We start from the raw sequence: 9,668 nt of genomic DNA on the forward strand, positions 1-9,668 counted from the left end.
AAATCATATTTATCAATTTTCTTCTTCCAGCTATTTTTGGAAGAATTACAAGGAAAATGATTTCAAATTGAAAAGGCTTCCCCAACTCACTCATTCGTCAGTGTGCAGGTCTCTGCAGCTAGAGGGACAAAAAAAAAAAAAAAAAAACTCTACCCCCCCCCCCCATTATCATTGTATGACCCACTCCTCGTCTTTCTACAGCTCAGGTGATACTGGCTCTGAATGCACAGGGCTATCCTAACCCGACGTAAGTTCCCGGGGCTTCAAAGTGGTACCTAGCAAGGTCACAGGCTGTCCTAGGAACCTAGGGCCAGGAAGCAGCAGCAGCGCCCATTGCCCTGCTCTGTGGGGACACCTGGGGAGGCCGGGCCCGAGGCTGCCGCCAGGTGGGAGGCGGGACAGGCGGCCAACCTGCGCCGGCTTCCAACACACAGGGGACCAGACAGCCCTGCCCACCCTTTCCCGGCTGAGGCTCCGTCCACGCACAGAGCCAAGCGGGGGAAGGAAAGGCGTCCTGCACGGAAGCCGAGGTGGGGCGGCTCTCTTACCTGGACTGGACGGATGCACCCGCGGGGGCCGCTGCCTGCGCTCCCGGACTGGACGACTCGGTGCCCTCCGGTGAAGGTGGAGGGGAGACGGGGCAGGGGAAGGAGGAGAAGAGAAAGAAGCGGAAGGAAAGAAAGGGGAGCGAGGAGGAGGAGGAGAAGGAGGAGGAGGAGAAGGAGGAGGAGGAGGATGCTGCTGCCTCGCGGCCGCCGAGAGCCCGCGCAGCCCGAGCGCCCGGCCCAGTCTGAGCACCGCCCTGGCCGGGGCTCCCGTAGCCACCGCCCCGCCCCGGCCCCGCCCCCCGCGGCCGCCGCCCCGCCCCGGCCCCGCCCCGCGGCCCCGCCCCGGCCACGCCCCCGCGGTCCCCGCCCCGCCCCGGCCCCGCCTCCCCATGCGGACGCCTGCAGGCGGCTCGGCGGGGCCCCAGCGGCAGTGCCCCGCAGGGGGAGCGCGGCCCGGCCTCCTCCGCCGCCGCAGGACACCGCTCAGGGGCCGCCGGCCACGCGGGGCTCCAGAGAGTCCCCCTCCGCCGCCACCGAAGGGAGGCCAGCTCCCTCGGGCCTGAGACACCCAGCGGACCTCCTCCTCTGACACCTGGGGGGGAATTGGTGTCCCCATAAATGCCCTCCTTTCCTTCTCTTGTCACTGTGAGGCGAGGGGCCCCGCTACCCCTCCGCGCAGAAGGCTCGCTGGCCTCGCTTGCACAAACCTGACAGCGGTTGCATCCGGAAAATGGGGGGGGGGGTGATGGGGGGGGCATGAGGAGAGAGAGCAACTCTGGTCAGTACTAAGGGAGCAATGGCTAAGAATTTAGACGTCTTTGCCACTAACCAGATGCATTCATTCATTTTTTCATTCAACAAATGTTTAATGAAGCCTACCCCATCCGGCCCTGTTCTAGGCACTGTAGAAACACGAATAAAACAGACTCCTCTGCCTCCCTCCCCCTACCCAAAACTACTGCCTTCAGGGATTTTATTACACGCTAGATAGCTAGATGTATGCTCCAGAGTCCCCCATCTTAATCTAATTCACAGTATATGAGTGAGGATAAAAATATTAACCCTACCCCTCTGCCGTGTTTAATATGAGGATATAATTGCATCATGAATAAGAAGAGTCTGTGAAGAGTATAAAGAATAAGAATAATGAATTAGAAAACACAGAAAATGTTGACCTTGAAATGTTGCCATTAAAAATAACACCTTAGATACTTCTGAAAGTGATAGGACCAATGGGGAAAACAGATGATTCTTTACCTCAGAATCTTCATAATCAGAGAACGGCACTTTATTATAAGTGAGAGAGGTAAGATGCAACTCAGAGTTGCTTCAAGCATTTCTATCAAGTTGTAACAGGTGTTTTTAAGGTCAGCCGAGAGAGTGAGGTGTGGCTTGTACAATTTCACAGTGCTGATGAAACAGCACTTATAATTTGGTTTTGTCCCTTTATTATCCGTAGAATCATAGATCTATAGAACATTAGAGTTGATTTCCTAGAGTTGATTCCTAGTGATTTTCCAATACATCTGGTTTAATTCCCTCAATTTTCAGATGGAAAAAAGAAACCTAATGATAAGAGGCTGTGAAGATGAAAAACTATAACAGCAAACTCTGAAACCCTGGCCTCTGAAGTCACACCCCATGCTCTCTGTATTGCTTCCCTCCACCCAGCTTCACCCCATATCTCGGTGACGCTTCCAGTGAGGTTGGAAGTATCAGGGCACACCCAAGTAGCAGGGAAGTTGGAGGAGTTAGGTCTCTTCCTCAGAACAGGGCCTGCTTGAGAATAGATCTTAGGAGACTTATGAAACCATATGAGGGATGGAAGGAAGATTATGAATCCTGCCAGGGTGTTAGCAAACTGACAGGCATGACCTAGCACACTGGTGCAGATGCTCACTGAGAGTATCTCCAGTACAATTATTGTTTCTCAGTTCTGTTAATTCTGTGCTATTTGATACAAGAACCACATTCCAAAAGGATGGCACTCCCTGCTGCCTTCTTTTGCTTCAGGAAGAATTCCCCTGAGTCTGCATCAACTCTGAACTTAAAGTAGATGATGTACCTCGAGCACAATCCTGCCCATCCTCATGTTCTGCAAGCAAAATATTATTCTAGCTTTGCAGAAGTCAAGGGTTGCAAGTCTTACAATGTTATTACTGTCTTTCAAAAATCTTTTGAATCATCTAGTGTTTGCATTTCTGTATAAATTTTCACGCCAACTTATCAATTTCTATAAAAATAATGCTGTTTTTTAGTTGAACTTATGTTCAATTTATACATCAAGTTTTGCAGAATTGCCATCTTAGCAATATTGAATCTTCTAATCCATGAACATGGTATAGGCCTCTATTTCTTTAGATATTCTTGAGGTTTTATTAAAAATACATATATATTAATAAGCTTTATTTCTCATAATGCTTTTGTAATTACAGAGAAAAATTAAACAGAAAGTATAGAGAATTCCTAATATACTTCCTTTCCTTCTGCCCAGACTTTCTTCTATTAGTAACATCCTGCATGGATATGTTACACCTGTTACAACTGTACTCTTGTCCCCATGTGGCAGCCACGAGGACATCAGGCATCCACGAGACATTTTAGTTCTTCCCGTCATGAAGCATCTCCCATGAGGAGCTGGGCCAAGTTCACTGGGCTCTGCCTTTAGGGCACATTAGACATTATTATTAATAAAGAGAATAGTTTACATTAAAGCTTGCTCTTGGCCTTGTAGTTTTGCAGATTTTGCCAAATGTATACTGTCATGTATCTACCATTTACAGGATGATATAGAATAGTTCACTGCCCTAAAAATCCCCTGGGCCCTACTTATGCCTCTCTCTTCTTTCTCCTCCCTACCCAGATGTCATATAGTTGAAATCATACAATACATAGCCCTTTCACTATAGATTGGCTTCTTTCATTTAGTAGTAAGCATATGAGATCTTTTCATGCTTTGTCCTGGCTTGATAGCTCATTTCTTTTTATCACTGAATAATATTTCATTGTATGAATGTACCAGTTTACCTACTCACCTATTGAAGACATCTTGATTGCTTCTAATTTTTGACAATCATGACTAAAGCTGCTATAAACATTCAAGTTCAGGTTTTTGTGCTGACATATGTTTTCAGCTCATTTAAGTAAATATCTAGGAGCACAGTTGCCGAATTGTATAGTAGACTGTTTAGCCTTGTAAGAGGCTGCCAAAATGTCTTCCAAAGTAGTTGTACTTTTCCACCAATAATGAACAAAAATTCCCGTTGCTCCACATCCTCAACAGTATTTGGTGTTGTCAGTGCTTTAGATTTTAGACTTTCTGATAGTTCTGCCTCATTGATACATATGTTTGCAATTCTATCAGTGAACCCTGCCTCCTGGTTAGAGTAATCAAACTGTAAACTCTGAGGCTTTTTTTTTTTTTTTTTTGAAGGAAAACACCAACTGGGAACTAGTAAATCTACCACCCCCAGGAAAAGCGGTAACTACTGAAACAATATAAATTGCCTGGTACTGGGGGTATAAAGAAAAAAGGAGAAGCTATCTAAAAACAACACCAAGTGGATATTGTGGCCTGCCCATCGTGCTTCTAATAGCCTGGTATGCAGTAAAAAAGCCTCATGACTCATGGTGGATGACCATGGACTACCAAGAATTGAATAAAGTAGTACCTCCCCCTGACCCACCCAGCTATGTGGCTGTTCCCTATATTGCCATTATCTTATATACCTTGGCCCTGGTCCCAGGAAGGTAACATGCTGTACTGGACTTAGCAAGTGATTTTTTCAGTATAAATTTGGCTGCTAAGTCCGAAGATGATTTTGCCTTCATAAGTGAAGGGCAACAATGGACCTTTCAAGTATTTCCATAAGGCTACTTGCACAGCCCCACAAGACGTCATGAGATGCTATCCAAAGATCTGTCCTTGTCGTCCTTCCCCGAATCAGTAAAATGAGTCCATTACATTGATGACATAATGTTTTCATGTAAAGACTTGCCTCTGCTGCAAGACATTCTGCAGACTTTTCTGGAACATCTGTGAGGGAGAGGATGGGCAGTGAACCCACAGAATTTTAAGATCCAGGGACTGCCGTAAAATTGTGGGAAGTCCTTTGGTTGAGTAGAGACACATGTTGTCTCAGACACTATGATTATTAAGGTGCAAGCCTATCCCTGAGGACATGAGAGAAGTACAAGAGTTTGTATGGATTTGGGGATTTTGAAGGACCTGGCACAGTGTCTCCATCTCCTATGCCATCTGACAAATAAAGGATACATGTGAGACTGGGAATCAGTGTAACAAACTGCCTTTGAGAAAGCAAAAATACTAGTGAAAGAGATTGGAGTTCTGGGCTCCCATCTGAGTTAGATATGTCCATGACTCTAGAAGGTATAGGTTGGACACTGTGGCAGAGACAACAGAAGGAGAGAATACCCCTAGGATTTTGGACACAGCTGTGGAAGGTACAGAAACCTGATATACCTCCAAGAGCAATAGCTTCCAGCAGGGCATATAGCACTCTCCAGGTAGAGCCTCTCATGAAGGAACAACATGTCATGGTAAGAGCTTCCCTTCTTATCAAGGGGTGGGTTAGAAATCTGTTCCATCCACCCACTTCTGCTGTAGTTCAAACTCCCACTTTAACCAAGACCTACTTATAGCAGAGGAGCACTCTACTATCAGCTCACTCTCTCTAGAAATACAGTACTATTAGGCACCATAGAGTATGTAGAGCTTCTAAATACCTCTGCCCCATTCCTATGGTGGCCTTTTTGGCCAATATAGAGGGAGTGGAGAAAATTCTCTCTGATGCACAGAAAGAGGTGGGTCTGGTCGGGGCAACCCATCCACACAAACTGCAGCCCAATACTGACACCATCTGGGTGGAAATAGGAACAAACCATAGCAGCTACTGGGATGAACTCCCAGTGGTTTGGCTGGTGTTCATTCATGAACCCTGACCATTAACCCTTTACACTGACAGTTGGGCTGTTTTAAAAGGGTGGATGATTATGAATAAGACTTTCTGGGGTCAAGATATGTGGAAAGAGGGCAGCCTGGGTGGCTCAGTGGTTTAGCGCCGCCTTCAGCCCAGGGCATGATCCTGGAGACCCAGGATCAAGTCCCACATCGGGCTCCCTGCATGGAGCCTGCTTCTCCCTCTGCCTGTGTCTCTGCCTCTCTCTTTATCTCTGTGTCTCTCATGAATAAATAAATAAAATCTTAAAAAAAAAGATATGTGGAAAGACATTTGGGTTCCCCTGCAAGAGTCTGAGGCAATCCTCACGGTCTTCCATGTCCCAGCTCATAAGGTGTATGTTGACACCCCTTGACCATCAGGAAGCTGAGGCCCTAGCTTGGGTACAAGCCATAGCAAAGGATGCTTCGGTAGATGCAGCAGATTGAGTGCTAAAAAGAGCAACCACCATAGCACCCAGTAGGGGTGATGCATGCCAAGGATACAGGATTGAAATACAATGACTTGGTTAATACAGTAACAGCATGTTCTGTGTGTTCTAGACAACATCAAGGTAACTGCCAAAGGAATCTTGAACCATCCACTGGAGTTCCCAACCAGTAAGGGATTGGCAAATTACTGATACTGTCTCCTTTCCTCTGAGTGAGGATTCTAAGTATGCCTTGGCTTGTGTGGAAACACTTGGTCTGGCCTAACCCAAGGTTACCCTTGTTGCTGCACAAACCAGGCTGCCCACCATTAGGGTATTTGAGGAGCTAAGGATCACGTATAGATGTCATCATTGAATAGACAGTGATGGGGGGAGGTCACATTTCAAAGATTATGATGTGTAAGATTGGGCAAAAGAACATAACATTGAATGGAGGTTCTATTTTCCTATAACATGCAAGCAGCAGGCAGGGATAGTCGAAAGGAAGAATGGAATGTTTTAAAGCAGCAGACTGAATTACTAACAGGTAAAACCACCTTGGCTAGGTGGTACTTTCTCAGGTTTTAATACATTTGAGTCATCAACTAGTAGGCCCTGTTGCTCTGTATGTCAGACTGGGAACACCTGCCAAAATGCCCAATACTGTAAACAGTGTAGAAATTTTGGGAAATAGCCATTGTTCTGATTCTCATTGGGGTAATGCTGCTGAGAACACCAAGCTCCATCACACCTGGGAAAGGCATCATTGACTAGAATTTGCAATGGGACATCTCTCCTAGATGGGGAGTTACTTTGCACCACTGGTTAAGAGGGAACTACTCATTCTCCACTGGGATCCCGTTTTCCTGCTGCATATTGGACCTGTTGAAACACACCATATCTGGAATGGAAAATGTATCAGTGAAAGAGGGAAGGAGGTGGGGTCCTGGTCTGGCATATGCCATCTGGTACATTTCCTCACACTGGACAGTGCTGCTTCCCTTGACCAACAGGTCAAATTCCTAAAGCTGTAGCACATTCACATCTAAGGACCAGGCCACAAGTTTAATTCTTATGGAAGGGCAAGACCCTCCCATAGAAGTTCCTACTAAATATCCATCTTTTCAACCTTAGACATCTGCTGTTCCTGTGGTGCCCAGTCATGAGATGGGTACCTGATGAAAATGCCTTTCTACAATGCCCCCCCCAATATGCCTGGCTAAGAAATGAATCCAATTATTGGATATGTAGGCACTGGCCCTTTCTAGCTTGTCATGGTTGCCATGGTGGGTATCACTACTCCAGGGAAGGGGTTGGAAGCACTACAACCGTACATTAAGGAAGAGCAAACTAGGACTAATATTCTTAATTCACCTGATACTGACTTAGAAACCTGTGGCACACACTATCAATAACCCTGGGCATGGGGATTCCTCTTCTATCAAGCTACACAGGCAGCCCGTCAAACTGCTGACTGGAAGGATCCTAAAAATATCACTATCAAGGCTATGAGTGGCTACGCTCAGATTTAGGATGGGTTCCTGTGGCTCAACTCAGTTTATGCAGATTTGAGCACAGATGCACCCTTATTCCAGGTTGGGAACAGAAAAATGTCAAACAGAACCAAACTAATTTGACCAAGAATATGGGATGGATATTACTGGAAAAGTGTAGCCATTCTGTTATACGAAGGATAGCAATAGTTTGGCACTAACTAGTCATGCCACTCAGGTGCGTACTGGGAAGCCCTGAATGAATCCCAATGGTTGTGAGATAGAAATCTTTGTGGCTTCTACCTGTGTAGTCTGTGTGGTTGGGCTGCTGTACCCCAGGTTTTCTCCGAACATATAGGGAAGAATCTGCCCCTTGGTAAGAAAACTTGCCAAACTCTCTCTTCTCAAGGGTAGATGGGCACAGTCTGTCTTCTTTCTACTGCTATGATCATTTGGCCGCTTTTTCCCTCTCCTCTGGCCTGGAGGATATTATAGCACATAGAAAAAAAGTCCCTACTAAATTCAGCCAATAACCTTAAATGACAGCCTTCAAATTTTGTCTTTGCTGAACACCTAAGTGACTCTAACAAGAAAAGCTGTCCTCCAGAATAGAATGGCCTTTATTACTGCTTTGCAAGAAGACACCTGCGCCATTATCCAGACAGAAGGTTGTACATTCCTACCTGATGAGTCTACTAGTGTATCATCTTTATTAAATCACACGAGGATACAAGTGAATACTCTGAGTGATCCCCCCCCTCCACACACCCTAGGGGACTTAATAAATTAGTGGTTTGGATCATGTGGCTCTCAGTAGAAAAAAAAAATTGTTACTTAAATTTCATTATCTTAATCTGTGGTTTTTTCCTGCATGTGTCTATACCATGGCTGTCATATCTGCCTCCAATGCCAGATAGAGTCAAATGAATCACCTCTGTGCTAGTGACACCCCTTGCTTACCGCTCAGGGTATGCTACACACAAATGAGATATTTAAGACTGTAGGCGATGGGCACCAGAGAGGTGCAGGGTTAGAAGAGGTCATCGAGAGGATGTGACCATGGGTAGACCTATGAGCTGGTTTGGGCCTATCAGCAGCTTCTTACCTCCTCTCCTGTCCTTTGAATGAACATTCTGCTCACCATTCCCACAGTGGGAGCAGTTTTCAAGGATGTATCTGTGAGAGAACAAAGTGTTGCCAAGGACATCTGAACCCAGGTAAGGCCTCTTAGAAACATTTTTCCTGGCAGGCGAGCACAGAAATCTATTCATTTTGTGGCTGTCCACAACAAGCCTCGAATGTAAGTCCCCTTGCTTATTAATCTTTCCACCTACCAACCTGAAGAAAGAAGAATCTTTTCTTCTTTCTTTTCTTCTTTCTTCCTTGCCCTCCTTTACAGGGGACCAGTTTCAGATTTCACCCGGTGTGCTCCTGAGCTTCCCAAGTGATCTAATAATCCCACCTTCTGTAAAGGCTTTGTGCACAGGTATTATAAAGAATTCTCAGAACTCAATAATATGAAGATACACAACCCATCTCAGCTCTCCACCAAAAGACTAAATATTTGAGTAGATGCCTTTACCACAGAATATATAGGAGTGGCTACTAAGAACATGGAAAGATGCCACATATAGCCTAGAAAGAATATAATTACAAAGACCGACAATACTGAGTGTCAGTGTGGATGTGAAGACATTGGAATTCTCCTACCTTGATGGTAATAGAATAAAGCTCGACACTTACTTGGGAAAACTATCAGTTTCTTAAAAATGTACATGTGCACTTACATATACCTAGGTGCTCCACTCTCAGTTCTCTGCCCAAGAAAAAGGAAACGTATGTCCACGCCAAGATGTTCATCTTCATGTTCAGAGCAGCATAATTCATGCCAGCTGAAAACTAGAAGCCACCCTTATGTCACAGAACTCATGAGCAGATAATAGAGTTCTGGGCTAGAATGCTACCACACAATGATGGGACCGGGTGCTGATATGTGCAACAAGCAGGATGAACCTCAAAGACATTTGTTTAAATTCAAGAAGCCAGACACAAAAGATTACTTATTGTATGATTTCATCCGTGTGAAATTTTAGAAAAGCCAAAACAACCAAAATAGAGAGTAGACGGCTGGCTGCCTGAGGTGAAGAGTGGGAACAGTTGACTACAAACCAGCACAAGGGAATTTTTTCTTGTGGTGTTTTTATTGTTCCCAAACTGGATGGTTATAGGTGCCTAACTG

General features: G+C 45.5%; 1 protein-coding gene across 22 annotated transcripts in view; it reads right to left on the bottom strand.

Moving 5' to 3' along the window:
- The window catches only part of MAP2 (microtubule associated protein 2), a 294,547-nt gene extending 285,192 nt beyond the window's left edge, over window positions 1-9,355 (bottom strand). For 20 of the 22 annotated variants that reach the window (XM_077884967.1, XM_077884962.1, XM_077884951.1 and 17 more), the window contains exon 1: window positions 9,217-9,355. The gene's annotated coding sequence lies outside the window, so the exon portion shown is untranslated. Of the gene's footprint in view, window positions 1-548; window positions 640-9,216 lie in introns of those variants that run through there. The other 2 variants (XM_077884946.1, XM_077884943.1) reach the window with 1 other exon arrangement.
- Window positions 9,356-9,668: the final 313 nt, after the last annotated feature.

The sequence above is a fragment of the Canis aureus genome, chromosome 36, assembly GCF_053574225.1.
Source record: "Canis aureus isolate CA01 chromosome 36, VMU_Caureus_v.1.0, whole genome shotgun sequence".
In the NCBI taxonomy this organism is placed as follows: Eukaryota; Metazoa; Chordata; class Mammalia; order Carnivora; family Canidae; genus Canis; species Canis aureus.